This window comes from Cyprinus carpio, chromosome B21 (assembly GCF_018340385.1).
Source record: "Cyprinus carpio isolate SPL01 chromosome B21, ASM1834038v1, whole genome shotgun sequence".
Classification (NCBI taxonomy): domain Eukaryota; kingdom Metazoa; phylum Chordata; class Actinopteri; order Cypriniformes; family Cyprinidae; genus Cyprinus; species Cyprinus carpio.
In genome coordinates this window covers 20282816-20300662 of record NC_056617.1, presented here as the reverse complement: position 1 = coordinate 20300662, position 17847 = coordinate 20282816, and the positions used below count along the sequence as shown (strand labels likewise).

The window sequence follows — 17847 nt, the reverse complement described above, 5'->3', positions numbered from 1 at the left end:
TACTTTTTTTTGTGCAAAGAAAACAAAAATAGCGACTTTATTCAACTATTTTTCTCCAAATCGCATCTTCCATCATTATCAACAGCACGTAAATAATGCATGCGCGTGGTGCTGCTGACCTAGAACACGCATGCACTGAGCCTTGTTTACATGCAGGGGACAGCAATGTTCATGCCTCTTGATACTCTCCATAATGGCGGAAAATGTGATTTGGTGGAGAAGAATTGTTGAATAAAGTCATTATTTTTGCTTTCTTTGCACACAAAAAGTATTCTCATAGCTTCGTAAAAGTGTGGTTGAACCATTGATGTCACATGGACTGTTTTAATGATGTTCTTACTACGACTCTGGGTCTGGGAACATTTCAGTTGCATTGCAGCCTTTATGGAGGTTCAGAAAGCTCTCGCATTTTCATAAAAATATCATCATTTGTGTTCTGAAAATGAATGATGGTCTTACGGGTTTGAAATGACATGAGGGTGAGTAATTGATGACATGTTTATTTTTGGGTGATCTAGCCATTCAAACACACCTGAACCAGCTAATCAAGGTTCTTGGGAAATTTAATTTTGGGTGTGTTAGAGCTAAACTACGCAGAACACTGGCTTTTCTAGAGCAGGTCTGGAAACCCCTGCCTTGCAATAAAAATAAATTGTTTTTGGGAGGCTAATGCATTCATAATATGTCAGTTTATTGTAATACCACATATTTTTTTGTTTGTTGTATCAATAAACCTAATCTTATTATATGTCTTTTTTTTTTAATTTCCATAACCCTAAAACTCAGTGGCCAGTGAGAGAATAATGTTTTAATACAAGGTTTTACTGAGTGCAGTTGTTCTTACCTGTGTAGTGGGCACCAAGAGGGTTTAATTATTTGTCCAAGCACTCTTCTTCAGTATGCAAACATCTTCATATGTTTTGCAGTGTGGATCAATTTTGGCAAAGATTGTTGATTCTAATGGGCCTATGGTAATTCTGTATGTCTCAAATTCAGCACAAATCTGTAAACACATGAAGTGCAATTTGTTACAAAAAAAAGGAAAAGAAGTTTAACAGCAAAAACCAATTCAATGATCAAAATATTAAATGATTCATTTGTGTGAGTGATGAATAGTTCAATTCAATTCAATTCAAGTTTATTTGTATAGCACTTTTTACGATACACATCATTGCAAAGCAACTTTACAGAAAATTAAGTTTCTACAATATTTTGTAGTAGCTTATCAGTGGTGATCAGTTTATGTGCAAATGGTAGTGATTTTCATAGAAGTTAATTAAGTAGTTAGTTTAAGTTATGATGAACACTATTAACAGCAATTATAACGTGAGGTCCTCTGAGGGGTTGGCATCATCTCTTCTCAGGTGTTCTGGATCCAGACTGAAGCTTGTGTAAATCCTAGTTACCACGGGATGTAGATCCCAGCAGAAACAGAGAAACAAATAGAGACGTAATTAGTGTAGCTGCTGTTCCAACAAAGTAAAATTAATTAGTTTAACCCAAGCTAAAGTATAATAATGTGCATTTCATCAGATACAGCTGCAGTCACAAATAATGAGATGCATTATTCGAATGCTTGGCCAAAGAGGTGTGTTTTTAATCTAGATTTAAACAGAGGAAGTGTATCTGAACCCCGAACATAGTGTCATGTTTACCATTCCAAAAGGGTGGACCTGATAACATATCTGGAGCATTTGTATAATGTGAACAGCTCAGAGTAGTGTCTGGTTTAAAGTCATTGTATAACCACACCGCCATGTTCATAAACAAAACTTCAAATACTTTCACTGTGCTGAGCCAGGGGTCTCTAAACTCGGTCGACATTTCATGGTTAGACATTTATTGATTATTCAGCTTTTGCAATTAGTTAAAATATACATATTCTAACAAATAAAGGTAATTACTTCCACTTTTGAAACTAATTATGTATTACTATTATACATATAATTTATACAAATAAATATATTTGGCACACAAAATGAGGTAAGAGAGAAACTCCTATTCGCCATTTGATTAGCTATATGAGGAAGTAGCTGAATGACAAATTCTGCCTATTAACATCTCTTTTTGTAAGCCATATGTATAATAAAGTAAAGGTAAGTGATAGGGCGATTTTATTTTTGGATAAACATGTTATTAATGAATACAATCTCTCTTAAAGTACCTTATTGGGTTATGATAATCAAAACAATCCTGCGCTAGATCAAACCAAACTTTAATTATTATTTTTTCGCCCACTAATAAAAGGATTTTATCATTTGCTAGCTCCACACTGGAGAGCTGCTTTATAACAGAAAATCAAGTTATAATTCTAGCGACACTGACTCTGTATTTTCATGTTTAATACTGTAAAGCTGCTTAATGTAAGGCTATCTATAGCATAAAGGACTGTTATATAAATAAACGTGACTGGACTTTTCTTTACTGGAGTGCCGAACCTCAGAGTTCGTGCAAACATCCACATCGCTGTAATCAAATGTGTTCTTGAGTGCTGCTTTTACATCACGGTCAGTTTTTGTTGTGTTTATGTAGTTATTGAGAGGAACGCGCACAGTATATATTTACATATTCATCCAAACGCCGCTCAGCAGCCTCAGGTTCTCAGGTAAACTGAAGCGCTATCTTCTTCTCTTGAATTGAATCAGGAGAGCTGTATTACAGTCTTGCGCTACAGCGCATCACTTGTTCAAACCGCATTATTGCAGGTTCTCACATTAGGTCATACGAGATCAAACCACTACTCAACAAAAACATTTGCCGACAATTTGTTTTACTGTCCACGTTGTTGATAATGTCAACTAATTGTTTCAGCCCTAGTATATATATACTAAAGTCAATACGTTACAGAGAGTCATGCGCTTTCACATCTCCCAACTACTCAAAATCATCTATTAACAGTGCAATAAACCGATTACACAATACTAGACTGCAAAACAAAAGTTGATTAAGCACAATACAATGGTGTTTTGGTGGAAAACGAAAAATATTTGCGTTGTTTTAACAAAAAATATCTGCGTAAAACGAACAGTGCCACAAAACCATTTTTTTGAATGAACATTGCTGCCCATCTGCAGTTTGCTGAAGATCATATGGATGAGCCAGAGGAATACTGGAGAAAGGTTTTGTGAATGGATGAAACCAAAATAGAACATTTTGGTTTAAATGAGCAGTGTTATGTTTGGAGAAAGAAAACTGCATTCCAGCATAAGAACCTTATCCCATCTGTGAAAAATGGTGCTGCTGGTATCATGGTTTGGTCCCGTTTTGCTGCATCTGTTCCAGGATGTCTTGTCATCATTGATGGAACAATGAATTCTGAATTATATCAGCAAATTCTGAAGGAAAATGTCAGGACATAAACTAAACGGATAAACTTTATTTATTTGTCCCCGAAGGGAAATTTGTCTTGGGCAAAGTGCTACAGTGTTTTTCTGAACAGACACTAATAATAATAATAAAATAAAATACAACAATGTATAAATGTAATATATTAAATACATATAGTGCAAAACACAAGGTTCTAATATGTTATGTAAGCATTATTTTTGGTAGAATTCAGCTTTTTTATCGACGCAGGAAATAATGAAAGCTTCAGTCTATTAGTTTTACACATTGGCATTCTTAGTCTCTTTCCCGATGGCAGTGTCTGGTATTCGCTAAAAAGAGGATGTTTGGCGTCAGTACTGATACTTATTGCTCTTCTCATTGTTGTTTGTTCATATAGAGTCTGTATGGGCTCATACTGTTTTATTCCTATGATTTTCATAGCTGTTTTGTGGATATGAGCCAATTTGTTTTTCAGTTGAACAGACAAGTTTCCAAACCAGACTGTAATTCTGTAGCGAATAAGACTTTCAAGCGTGCCCTGGTAAAAAACATACAAGATATTGCTACCCACCCCATACAGTCTCAGCCTTCTTAAAAAATAAAGCCTCTGTTGTAGTCGTGTGCACAGACTGTCAATGTGTGTTTTCCAACAAAGAACATTGTCCATATAAAACCCCAGGTATCTGTAATATGTCACTTGTTGTATCTCTAAATACATCTGTCTGAGAACTGAATCTCAAGAGAAACTGGGTCATGCAGCAAGACAACGATCCCAAGCACACAAGTTGTTAAACCAAAGAATGGTAAAAGGAGAATAAAGTTAATGTTTTGGAATGGCCAAGACAAATTCCAGACTTTAATCAGATTTAAATTTTGTGGAAGAACCTGAAGCAAGCAGTTCATAGGAGGAAACCCACCAACATCAAAGAGTTGCGAGACTGTTTAGTGCTGCATCATGTCTCCGATAAGAAGAAGAGGTGGCTAATGCTGGTGGTTAGGTTACTGTATGTTGATTAAAATCGAGAAATTACCTCAAACAATTAGTAAATAAACTGCAGAATGTTATATTTTCTAATGCACGCATGACTGTCATGCATGATTAATTGCATGTTTCACTGTCACTTTCTGATGGCGAAAGTCCAAAACCCGAGGAAAAACTGAACTTGTTACTCATCAGTTGCTCAGTAACATTTCTGTGAATTTTTTTAAAGATGTGACAATGTGACACGTGCGACAAACATCTTCCCTAATTCATAATGAGAATCATTTATAAATCTGCATGTTGTTGTCAACAAAAAGAAGCACTGAGCTGATAAGATAAGGTAAAAGCAGAGAAAAAGCAACGATTGCATCAACATTCATAAATTATAGTATTGTAATTTTACTGTCATTCTGTAAAATATAAAAAAGGCAATAATAATGATAACAATAATTATCCTACAACAGCTCTTTTAATACATTCATTATAACATTCACACATAGTGTTCTAACTGGGATCTGTAATATATTCTAATGTTTTAAAATAATTATCTTCTGCTTAGCAAGGCTGCCTTTATTTGTACAATAAAAATACATGCCTGATTCAAGTCTCAAAAATGGTCAAAAAAAAATATTTTACTGACTTATTAAACTGAAGTTAAATTGTGTTTTTTGGTATAATGTCTGCAAGAATGTAAAAAGAAAATGTTCATTGTTCAGTAAATATTTTTAAATTGTTGTTTTGTACTTTATTTTTTATTTGAAAAGCAGGACAAAACAGTAAAAAGCACATTTTGCTTTTGTCTATAATATTATTATAATAATCTCTAAAAATGTATTTAAAATAGAGGAAAAAGGTAAAACTGTAATAGAGCCACGGTTTTTCTTTGTGTATTTTAGTAATCTCTTTCCACTATTAGGAACCTTCAGTTGTTCTATGGATGTGTAAGCATACAGATGCTAAAAAGATTTTATTTATTTAGATTTATTCCCTGTATTCTTCAGCGGAGATCTCCACAGTGATCTGTGATAAAGCGGAGAAAGCGGCGGTGCTGCTGGAGAATGTTCAGAGAGGAGAGACGCCGGGTCTGAAGACCATCGTCCTCATGGATGCGTTTGATGCTCCGCTGCTGGAGGAGGCTCAGAAGAGCGGCGTTCTCATCCGGTCGCTCCGAGACGTGGAGGTGAGACGATCAGCATCCAGATCACAGCACAAGACCACCTAACAGTTGTTTAAAATTAGACAAAACAAGGTTTCAAATATGCTAAAACATGTAAAAATCTAAATGTGAGCTGAAATCGCATTTCTTATTTTAATTTGTTCCCCTAACCACTACTGTTTTTATCTACACAAGAGCTGAGGCCTCATATAAAACATGTGTATGCACAGATTTGATCTGAGAGTATGTGAATGTGAAAGATTTTCACTCAACTAAACTCTTAACTCATTTTTCTGTCAGTGTTTGTTCATTTGGAGCTTGATGGCTCCAGTCCTCATTCAGTTTCACCGTACTGAAAATGAGATTCACCTAAAAATCACTCAAAAGAAAGAAATGTAGCATTGAGGGTTTGTGATGAATGAGCTGGTTCTCCCATCATGAGTCCAGCAGAACGAGGCTGGTTTTCCTCAGCGGTGTATCTGACGCGTGACTCATGAGAGTGCATGATGAATGTACTGTATGTCTTCACTGACGTCTCGATGTTGTTTTAGGCTCTGGGTCGAGAGAACTACAGGAAACCCGTGGTGAGTGTGCAAGCAATGTCGATCACAAACACAAACACTTCTCAGAGCAATGCATTAGCAATGCATTCTTTGGAAAATGTCTTCAACAAACATCCTATAAAAACATACAGTATAAAAAGTGGTAACCTGCCATTTCTACCTGATTTAACACATAAAAGTAGTTTTGTTGGTATAAGTTAATGTATTAGTCAGCAAAGATGAATAATGTTGAATAATGTTCTTGACTTGAATAAAACCAGTTCATTTAGATGATACATTCTGTCAGTGTAGTGTTATGAAGCATATGTTTTCACTGTCACTGTCATGTGATCCATTCACTGCGCAGGATTGGTCAGGTGATTAGTCAGGTGACACCTGGGGCTCAGAGATCAGACTGTTGTTTTCCTCTGATTAAATGCTTAAATGTAAATGTTCCCCGAGCTGCTAGTGTGTCTGTGAAGAACTTTAGGACTTTTCGGAGACTGAGATTGATTCTGTTCATGTGTTCATGTTCATGTGTTCATGTTCATGTTCACACACACTCACACAGAAACACACACACGCTCCAGCAAGAAGTGTGACAGGAGACAGATTGTTGTTCAATGGTATATATCTTCAGGATATGACTTTACATCATCCAGCATTATACAGTTCTTAAATGAACAGAGGTAGCAAATGTGGTTTAGTCTGAAATAAACAAATGAAATATCAGAATCCATCTGTACACAGTAACAACATTTACCTCAGTATACATCTTCTCTATACATTAATATTAAATACCACATGATAAATGGCGCGAAACATTTCCATGTAAATAACGCATGCATAACTTCTTGGTGTGAAAGGGCTTTTACATTTGCTATAAATAGAACTTCTTATATGAAAAACAATCAAGCCCTGCTCATATTTAAAAATTAACGTAAAAGTAACATAATGCATTACTTTCCATAAAAAGTAACTAAGTAACGTAATTAGTTACTTTTTTAGGGAGTAACGCAATATTGTAATGCATTACTTTTAAAAGTAACTTTCCCCAACACTGGTCACTTCCACACTGTTTTCAGAGGGTTTGGAAGATTTGTAAACAAAGGGCCCTATCATACACCCTTCACATAAAGAAAATTATGACCCTAAAGCCGCTCCTTGTTTCTGGAGGAAAAAAAATGAATGGGAAAAGTTAAAAATAACAAAAAAAGTGACTTCAAAGACAAATTTAGAAGATGGAATGATTTTAGTTCTTTGTTCAATAAACAATCCAGAGTTTCCCAACCCATAGTAGAATATGATATAATATGGAGACAACATTTATTATAATTTAAAGGGTTAGTTCACCCAAAAATTGTAAAATTATGTCATTAATGACTCACCCTCATGTCGTTCCAAACCCGTAAGACCTCCGTTCATCTTTGGAACACAGTTTAAGAAATTTTTGTCACGGCGAGATAGAGGACAGGAGGCAAATGCAAGTAAAATGAGGTTTATTGATAGTAGGTGCTGGTGAATGGCTCCTGGAGAGTGACGCAGGGACTTCGATGGCAGCACAGACAGGTGAGTAGATTACTTGAGTGCGTTGGTGGAGGTGGTGATGGCAATAGATCCGGGAATGATGGCAGTAATCCAAAGACGACCGAACAGGAAACAGAGCATGAAGCAGGACCGCTGAAGGACAAACAGACATGCACCACGTGGACCTCACACAACGATCTGACAAACAAGAGACGAAAGACCGGGCATTAAGTAGGCTGTTGTAATGAGCTGCAGCTGCCGCTGTTCAGATGATCAGCGGTAACACCCACATGAAACAATTAACATGAGGTAACATGAACCCAGCAGGAGACGGTGCATTCATGAACCGTGACAATTTTAGATTTAGTCCGAGAGCTTTCTGTCCCTCCATTGAAAATGTATGTACGGTATACTGTCCATGTCCAGAAAGGTAATAAAAACATCATCAAAGAAGTCCATGTGACATCAGAGGGTCAGTTAGAATTTATTGAAGCATCCAAAATACATTTTGGTCCAAAAATAACAAAAATTATGACTTTATGAATTAGTGCATTTGCAGATTTTGGCTGCTGAGTGGCGCTTTAACCACAAGTTATCAAACAAACGCATCAAAGCACATTTTCACAAATAGCTGTCAGCTTTCCCTCGCTGGTGTGTTACATTTGACAGCTGCAGTCAGAGGAAAATGAAAGAAAAACACTGTAGTTAAAATATTTAATATTCACAGATGAAACTTTAGTAGCCTCCTTAATAAGTTATGTTCGTTTTTTAGAACGAATAAAACAGAATAAAACACATACTTTGTTATTCATTACTTGTCATTTATTTTGACAGATAACTTAGGGAAAAGATATCTGTCTGTACACTGATTAAAAAATTGTTGCCTGTTTTATAAATTATTTCCATTATTTTAGTAAAACGTGAGGCACTGAATAATTCTCTCCTATTATTTAGGCCAAACTAAAACAAGAAACAAATAAATTAAACCTGGCCACGATTTAACTAAATCATTGAAACTGAAAAGAATGGACGGATTAATAAAATGTCCTCACGTTTAAACTCAAGTTCTCTCATTATTATCAACAAAGTGCACACAATGTAAAAAAGAGCTTCATTAATTGACAACTTCAGTGATTTTAAAGGGAGCCTTCTTTACTTGCTTTCATACAATTGAATTAAAACTAAAAAAAAAAGAGTGTATTCTATTCCTTAAAATATCAGAGTGCAAGATTTGCATGGCGCACATGATGCTGAGTGCGACACACAACATTTATTCTTATTTGTCTACATATTTTTTCGTCATTACAAATCTTTTTTGGTTTTATTTTGTATCATTGCATGTAAAAAATAATTAACTTTGTAAAGCATGTGCAAAATGTGAAACTGCAATCTTATTCGCAGTCTATAGCATTTTATAATTATTTTGACAATAATATCTAGCTTTGTATCTTTATTATTTAATGTAAAAGAGATTTATTAAAACAATCAAAATCAACGAATTGGAGCGGCATCATTCGTTAGATCATTTTAAAAACGTCGAATAGCCTTTAATTTACAGGTTATAACTGCATCTGTCTCGGTTGTAGACTCGTGAAGATTTATTGTGCTTGAGCACGGAATATATAAGCTAAGGCTCATTATTAATTAGACTGTGTTAATTTAATATAAATGTGCGATTAGTTGAATTATGACTTAAATGAAAGACTACTAGTAACTAGATAAATCTTACGCGGGGGCAGACCTATTAAATACCTTCTAGACATCTCTGTTAAAATTTTTAAAGCATTTTATACACGTTTGTATAAATTCTGCTTTCAGAACCTTGATTTTTCCTCTGAAACACAAAAACGAAAATTGAAATAAAATTGATATTTTATGTTTTGAGAATGGTCAACCCTTCTCCATTCTGCAGATATTGTTGTTTCTGGATTGAGCATTGTAAATCCCAGAAAGTCTACAAAATGTTGTCTCAATGTATTTTTAATGTCGCAATATATTTTTACATTTGTATTGCCAAAACGACTGCAGCGTTGCTGCATACAATTAAAACTGAAAATGGTACAAAGCAGCATAGGATATACATTAAGAACAAAAGTTTTTGTCTCTTTGGCAGATGCGCGTCTCTTTTGCCAGTTTCTTTGTCTCTCTTTCAGAAGCGCCTCATCTCTCCTGCTATAAAACAAAAACATATTATATGAATATATGAAAGAGCAAGATATTCACACCTTTATTTTTCAGCCCCCACAAGCTATACAGATCTACCCCCAAACCCCAACCCCCTCCAGCTGGACTGAATTCAGTCGCTACTGGTTGCTTATTGTAAAATGGACACGCTCTATCTAAAATAAAAATAAAAAAATGGTGTAACATAAACCAGCGAACTGCAGAACACATTTGTATTAATCATTTTATATATTATTCTATTATATATAAATAAATAAAAAAACAACACAACCTGGGATTTGAACCTGTGTTCTAAAATCACTGACTAACTTGAAAAACCAAACTTCCCTTCTCCAGACACGCTCTGAATTCATCTCACTTCGCAATAATAAAAATATCTGTGTGATCAAGCGGATAATTCTTGTGTGTTTATTATAGTGTTTAAATGCTGATCTTATATAAATCAGGCCCAGATTGGCTAATCGGCAGCACCTGGGTGTACGTCCAGCTGGTGCAACCGGCCCCGGGAGGACAATTATACTTTTTTAAAGCAACTGTATTAAAGTTTTTAAATCAAGAGCAGTAAGAAATTTTTCTGTTTGTTTTATTAACATTAAAAGAATAGTTCACCCAAAAATGAAAATTCTGAAAATATTATTTTTATACCATCATTTACTCACTCTCAAGTTTTAAACCTGAATTAGTTTCTTTCTTCTGTTTAACATCATAGTTATTTTGAAGAATGTGGGTAAACATACAGTTGTTGGTCCCCAGTGACTTCCAGAGTATGTTTTCCTCTTAAAGTCAAAGTCAATGTGGACCAGCTCGTGTTTGGTTACCCACATTCTTCAGAATATCTTCTTTTGTGTTCAGCACAATAAATAAATAAATACAGGTTTGGGACAACATGTGAGTGAGTAAATAACATAAATGTAGTTTTTGGGTGAACTATTCCTTTAATGACAAGCGGCAGCATGTTTAGTCTCTTGTCCCTTTACTTTCATTTTAGACACAACTGTGTTTATATGTAAACCTTGTGTGCTTTTATGTTGAAACTTTTATTAGAACAAGCATTACAAACAATATATACATATTACCACTTTTTTTACATACCAAAACCTAAAACAATTTTACACAACCACTAATGAAAAGAGAGAGAAAAGGAGAAAAAGAAAAAAACTGGAAAGAACAAAGTTAATAAATATAAAATAATTATTAAATTTAGTTGTTATATAAACATAATAATAATAAACAGGATGTAAGACAGTAAGAGACTTGAAGTAACCTGTAAAACAATTCCATTTACTAAAATAATTACTTTCGCTGAACATCTCATTTTTTCCAGTTTCAGAAAAAACATGGTGTCTCCTAACCACTGAGATATAGTTGGAGGCTTGTTAGATTTCCATTGGAGCAAAATACGGTGTCTTGCTAATAAGAATTAGAAGAGCTTTATTACAGAGTGTTTACACACACAAGAAATTTAACTTGACGACAGCAGCTTCCAGAGCAGAAGAAAGTACAGACATAGTGCAGACATACACAGGAATAACACAGTAGACATGAAAATAACACTAATATAAGAAAAAAACAAATTAAATCACGTACTATATACAGAAATAGAAGTATGGGAAAAAAATGTAAAAAAAAAAAAAAGTGACATGACATACAGCCAAGTATAGTGACCCATACTCAGAATTGGTACTCTGCATTTAACCCATCCAAAGTACACACACACAGCAGTGAACACACACACACACACACACACACACACACACACACACACACAGCAGTGAACACACACTAACACACAGCAGTGAACACACACCCGGAGCAGTGAACACACACACACACACACAGCAGTGAACACACACCTGGAGCAGTGAACACACACACACACACACACACACACACACACACACACACACAGCAGTGAACACACACCTGGATCAGTGGGCAGCCATTTATGCTGCGGCACCCGGGGAGCAGTTTGGGGTTAATTGTTTAGATAAATGTACAGATGTGTTATAAGTGTGCAGATATATATTTACAAAGTGTGCACTTTAAAATTGTACAAATTTTGGATTCTGCGTATAAATATGTCAGTTGTGATGGACGATGTATAATTATGAAAGTTTAATTGTTCAGGCTGAATATAGCCTGTGGGAATATAGCCTAAGGAGGTAAAAGATCAAATATCCAACTGTTATTTTTATGGTAGGTTTATTATAATGGATAGAGACAGAATACCAACCAAAAAATCCAGAAATGTCTGATTTCTGAGAGACGCAGCACAGCGTTTCATTCATAATGTTTACGCTCCTTCACTTCACACACTCATTATTTCATAATGATCCTCCGGCTCACATTATCCAGCAAACATGAGGAATATTTTTTCTATTATCAGATAGAATTTGTTACTTTATCTTTATAAGCAATTATCTGAATAAGGTGTTCATCTTTTGGCACATCTACAAGATTATAGTTAAGTCTTTCTGAAATAACTAGAGATCAGTTAACGATAGCATCGCTTCAGTCCAAGTATACACTCTTCTCAACTCTTGCAAGTAAAAAGTAATTAAAGCAAAAACAAAGAAACAAGCAATGGGTCAAATATACAACAGAACAAAGATACAAATTAAAATAAAGAGTGTTTTAAGTTCGTCAGGTCAATCTGAAGAAATGACAGAACAGTTGAAAGTACAATAAACATATATATATACAGGTGCTTCTCAATAAATTAGAATGTCGTGGAAAAGTTCATTTATTTCAGTAATTCAACTCAAATTGTGAAACTCATGTATTAAATAAATTCAGTGCACACAGACTGAAGTAGTTTAAGTCTTTGGTACTTTTAATTGTGATGTTTTTGGCTCACATTTCATCTCAACAAATTAGAATATGGTGACATGCCGATCAGCTAATCAACTCAAAACACCTGCAAAGGTTTTCTGAACCTTCAAAATGGTCTCTCATGCTGTGTCTGAAATCGCTCACTCATTCACTCATTCACTAATCCCTATATAGTGTATGGCAGTTGAGTGCACTTTATCAGCAAAGAGTGAACGAAAACAAGTGAGTGAATTCGGATGCTGACGTAAATAGCATGCCCCGGAGTCCGTTGAAAATTTCGTCATTAACATATGCCTACCCATCTGTAGCCTAATATTGGTTTGTTTTTCATTACGAATTGTGCCACTGTTCACTTGTCACGTTTATTGTATTATTTGATATTAAAAAGAAAAGAAAAAAAACACTGCCATGTTTTTTTTTTATTATATGTAAAAATAAAATAGAATAACAACAACAGTGACATTTATTTGTCCATAAAATATAAAGATAACATAGCATATTAATATAATTAAGTTTATTAAAAATAACAAGTCATTGAGAACCTACACAAGTGTATGAACATACGTTATTTTAAAACATTATTTTGGCGGGTTTCCAGTCAGTAGCAAGTTGACTCCTGAGGTAAACCGAAATGTACTCCGTCTTGTTAATTTTCGTTCTGGTGAAACTTCTTTTCCTGAGGAGAAGAAAACATCACTTCAAGACGAGCAACAGCTTCAAGGCGTGCTTTGTTAGCTCAAAGATGCCACATCTCGGTAAGATGTTAGACAACATACATTCAGCTATTAACAAAATAACTTATGTTGATGAGCTTCCAGTTCCTGTAAGAAAAACTTTTAGCAATCCAGTAACCATTGTTTCTTATAAAAATTGGGAAAACAAATTTAACATTTTACATTATCTTATGTTCACATACAGTCAAACCAAAAATTATTCAGACACCATATAATAATAATTACCATATAATTTTGTATATATATTTTTTTTACTAGTGGTTGCAGGAGACTATAGGTCATTTATGTGAGTACAGCAAAATAAAGTAAACTGTGACATTATACCCAAAAATTCTTCATACAGTGGACTACCAGTAAAACTGATTTTAAAAAAAATGGGACCAAAATTATTCAGACACTTTGACCTGACCATGTTTTGCTTTAGTATTTTTATTTAATTGCTAATGTAATCTTTTTACACCACATAACTTAAGCATTACTTGGTAATTGGTCAACAAAGTATTGATAGTTGTCAGAATTTTTTGGTTGATTGTAAGACATTCTAAAAATCTGACATTATCTAGAATTTGTTTAACTCTGAGTTCTTTTCATATTTTATTACCATTCTCTAAACTATAGCAAATAAACTGTGATAAAGTGAGAAATGTTGAAGGTGTCTAAATTATTTTTTGTTTGACTGTACATATAATTATTACACAATGTATAATTATTACACAATTTTATACACAATATGACACATTTTACTTTATAGTATATTTATTTTTTTCAGTTTGGAACTAAAGCTCCATACTGCCTGCTGAACCAACAAGTGCCTGTCCTCAGGTTGTACCTGGATGGGAGAAGTGACCTGAGGCCAGACCTGAGGCTTAACAGGCAAACACTGACCTACCACATTAACAACCACCATGAGGATCTTGGCCATGGTTGGGGTCAGGATCTTGAAATTCTGGTCTTCATACTCTGGCTGGCAAGTGCAACTTCTTACCGGGTTGTTTGCAGAGCATTTGATATGCCCCGTTCAACAGTCCACATGATTGTCCACAAAGTCTCAAAAATGCTCCTCCATATCAAATGCAAAGTGATCCACTTCCCATCTTTAGAAGAGCTTGAGGAAACCTGCACAGGCTTTGCAAACCTGGCTGGCAGTCCCGTCTTTAGTTCAATTGCTGGTAGCATTGATGGCTGTCCCATTAGAATCAAGCCTCCATCTGCTGATTCTATGTGCTACTTAAATAGAAAGTTATTTTATTCCATCCAGCTACAATCACTCTGTGACCACCAAGGTAAACACCTGGACATTTTTGTGGGTTATCCTGGATCAGTCCATGACTCCAGAGTGCTCAGGAATTTTTTAGGAGATTTTTCAGGAGATGGAGGTTTCCCCTGTCTTAGCCACCAAATCTCTCTTATCACTCCATATAGAGAGCCACTACACAATGGAAGTCAACGTTGTTTCAACTTCCACCATGCAAAAGCTCGGTCCATTATTGAGAGATCTTTTGGCTGTTTGAAAACACGATGGCGGTCACTTTTCTTCAAGGCCCTTGAAGTCAAACCAGACTTTGATCCAGAGGTCATCACTTGTTGTACTATACTGCACAACATCTGCATCACAAATGGTGACATCGTGGAGCCAGAAGAAGGACAACTGGATGGAGATGATATTGATGACCTGCAAGTGAGAGATCCGCAGAGTGGAGAACAAACCAGAGATCGATTGGCTGCAGCTCTTTCTGTTTCAAATGACGACAATCTTCCTCCAGCCCTAAGACACCACCCAGCCACTTGTATGCTATAGTTTGATATATTTTACCAATGTATGGTTAGTATGTAGTTAAAATTAAATTAAATAGTGTAATTATTTTAGGTTGTACTTGACATTTTGTCCTGTTACTCACCTTCATGTCATTCAAACCTGTATGACTATTTCCCATACATTAAAAGTGAATGGTGAGTCAGTCCTTAAAACTCTAGCTTTTGTGTTCTGCAGAAAAGTCATGTAAATTATATTATTAATTGTTAAAACAGTGCACATTCTCTTAGGATAAATAATCCTGCTAAAAAAAAGTGTCAATTAAAATTATTTATTTAAAATAAAATTTTCAAATTTTTTCAACTATTTTTTTCAAGAATTGACAGAAGTCTCTCCTCTCCTCTCTTCTCATTCTCTCCTCTGCTCTCTCAGCTTCCCTCTCTAAAAATTCCAGCACTGGATCTTTCCTCTGCCTTTCCTTTAAAGCATGATGGTGAGTAAGAGTTTGTAACGTTAAATAAGGGTGAGGAAGCAAGTGCAAGTAATGAAACAGGAATATTTATTAGAGTCAGACACACGAGGAATCCAGGTGAGAACAACAGGTGGTAGAGGCGATGACTGACGGTGAACCAAGAAGTGGCGGTGAGGCGAGGCAGCAGGAGAGACACAGGCCTGAGATGAGCGATCCGTGGTGGGTAGTTGCATCCGGTGGTGAAGAGTGGACGGGGTTCCAGGGGTCAGACGAACAGTGAAGATGAACACACAGAGAAAACAGGAGCGAGAAACCAGGCAAACGTGTGGGAGATATCAAACAATGCTCTGACAAACACAAGATGAAAGACAGGGAAGTAAGTAGGGATTGGGTAATGAGTAACAGCTGGTGCAGATGAACAATCAATGGAGACGCCCACATGAAACAATCAGTGCTGAAGAGCGACACACACAAACTCCACCCACATAGTGCAAACCCGAGACCACGGTTTACTAACCGTGACAGTACCCTCTGCTCTAGGAACGCCTCCTGGCATTCCCAGCTGACCCTACCTGTCGATTGTAATCATCAATCAGGGAGTGATCCAGTATGGCCCTAGCGGGTACCCAACTCCTCTCCTCCGGACCGTAACCTTCCCAGTCCACCAAGTACTGGAATCCTCGTCCCCTCCATCTCGAGTCCAGAATACGATTTACCAAATAGGTGGGTTCCCCATCTACGAGTCGCAGCGGGGGGGGGAACCCGGGTGGGCGGGTTAATTCGTGAATAAAACACAGGTTTAATTTTGGACACATGGAAAGCGGGATAAATCCTCCTGTACGCCGGAGGTAGTTTGAGAAGGACTGTCACCGGACTTATGATCTTGGTGACAGGGAACGGGCCAATAAATTTGGGAGCTAACTTATTAGAAACGGAACGGAGCGGAATGTTGGTAGAAAGCCACACTTTTTGACCCACGACGTATACAGGAGGCTTAGACCGGTGGCGATTGGCCTTGGCCTTGGTGCGCACCCTCACTTGGAGCAGTGTCTCGCGGGCTCTGGTCCATGTGCAGTGGCACCTCTGGACAAATGCGTGAGCGGAGGGGACCGCGACTTCAGATTCCAGACTAGGAAAAATAGGTGGCTGGTAACCTATACTACATTCAAACGGAGAGAGGCCCGTGGATGTCACTGGTAGCGAGTTATAAGCGTACTCAACCATAGAGAGTTGCTGACTCCAGGAAGGATTCTTGGAGACCAAACATTGCAACGTTTTCTCCAAATCCTGGTTGGCCCGCTCAGACTGACCATTGCTCTGCGGATGGTAACCCGAAGACAGACTAACGGTCGCTCCCAACAATTTACAAAACTCCCTCCAAAATTTGGACACAAATTGGGATCTCCTGTCAGAAACCCCGTCTACCGGGAGGCCATGTAACCGAAAGACGTGATCAATTACAGTAACCGCGGTCTCCTTGGCTGAGGGTAATTTGGGCAAGGGAATGAAATGTGCCGCCTTCAAGAATCGGTTCACTATGGTCAAAACGACCGTCATGCCATTAGAGGGCGGGAGGGCGGTAACAAAATCTAGAGCGATGTGGGACCAGGGTCTTGAAGGGACAGACAGCGGTTGAAGAAACCCATCCGGAGGTTGGTTAGACGTCTTACCACTGGCGCAAACTGAGCAGGCAAACACAAAATTGTGAATGTTGCAAGCCATAAGTGGCCACCAGAATCGTTGCTTTACCAAGCATCTAGTGCTGCTTATTCCTGGATGACAAGCGACATTGGAGCAGTGACCCCATTGAATAACGTCAGACCGTAACTCCTCCGGAACAAACAATCGGTTCGGTGGACACCTGGACGGAGGAGTTACCCCTTCTAAGGCCGTCTTGACCTTCGATTCAACCTCCCATATGAGTGATGAGATGACTATATTCTCAGGTAAAATACACTCGGGAGTCACCGGGCATTTGGATGGATCAAAAATACGTGACAAAGAATCGGGTTTAACTTTTTGGAACCCGGGCGGTACGATAGAGAAAAATCAAAACGACCGGAAAACAGTGCCCACCGAGCCTGCCTGGAATTGAGTCTTTTGGCAGTTCTAATATATTCTAAATTCTTTAGATCGGTCCAGACGATGAAAGGTACCCCCGACCCCTCCAACCAATGACGCCACTCCTCCAATGCTAATTTGACGGCCAACAACTCTCTGTTACCATTGTCATAATTACGTTCGGCAGGAGATAAACGATGGGAAAAGAACGTGCAAGGATGCATCTTGTCGTCTGAGGCAGTGCGTTGGGAAAGAACTGCACCTACTCCCACGTCTG

The 17847-nt window shown here is 37.0% G+C and overlaps 1 protein-coding gene across 2 annotated transcripts in view; it reads right to left on the bottom strand.

Moving 5' to 3' along the window:
- Positions 1 to 17847, bottom strand: part of LOC109080831 — a 72323-nt gene that overhangs the window by 8029 nt on the left and 46447 nt on the right. The gene's annotated exons all lie outside the window — the stretch shown is intronic.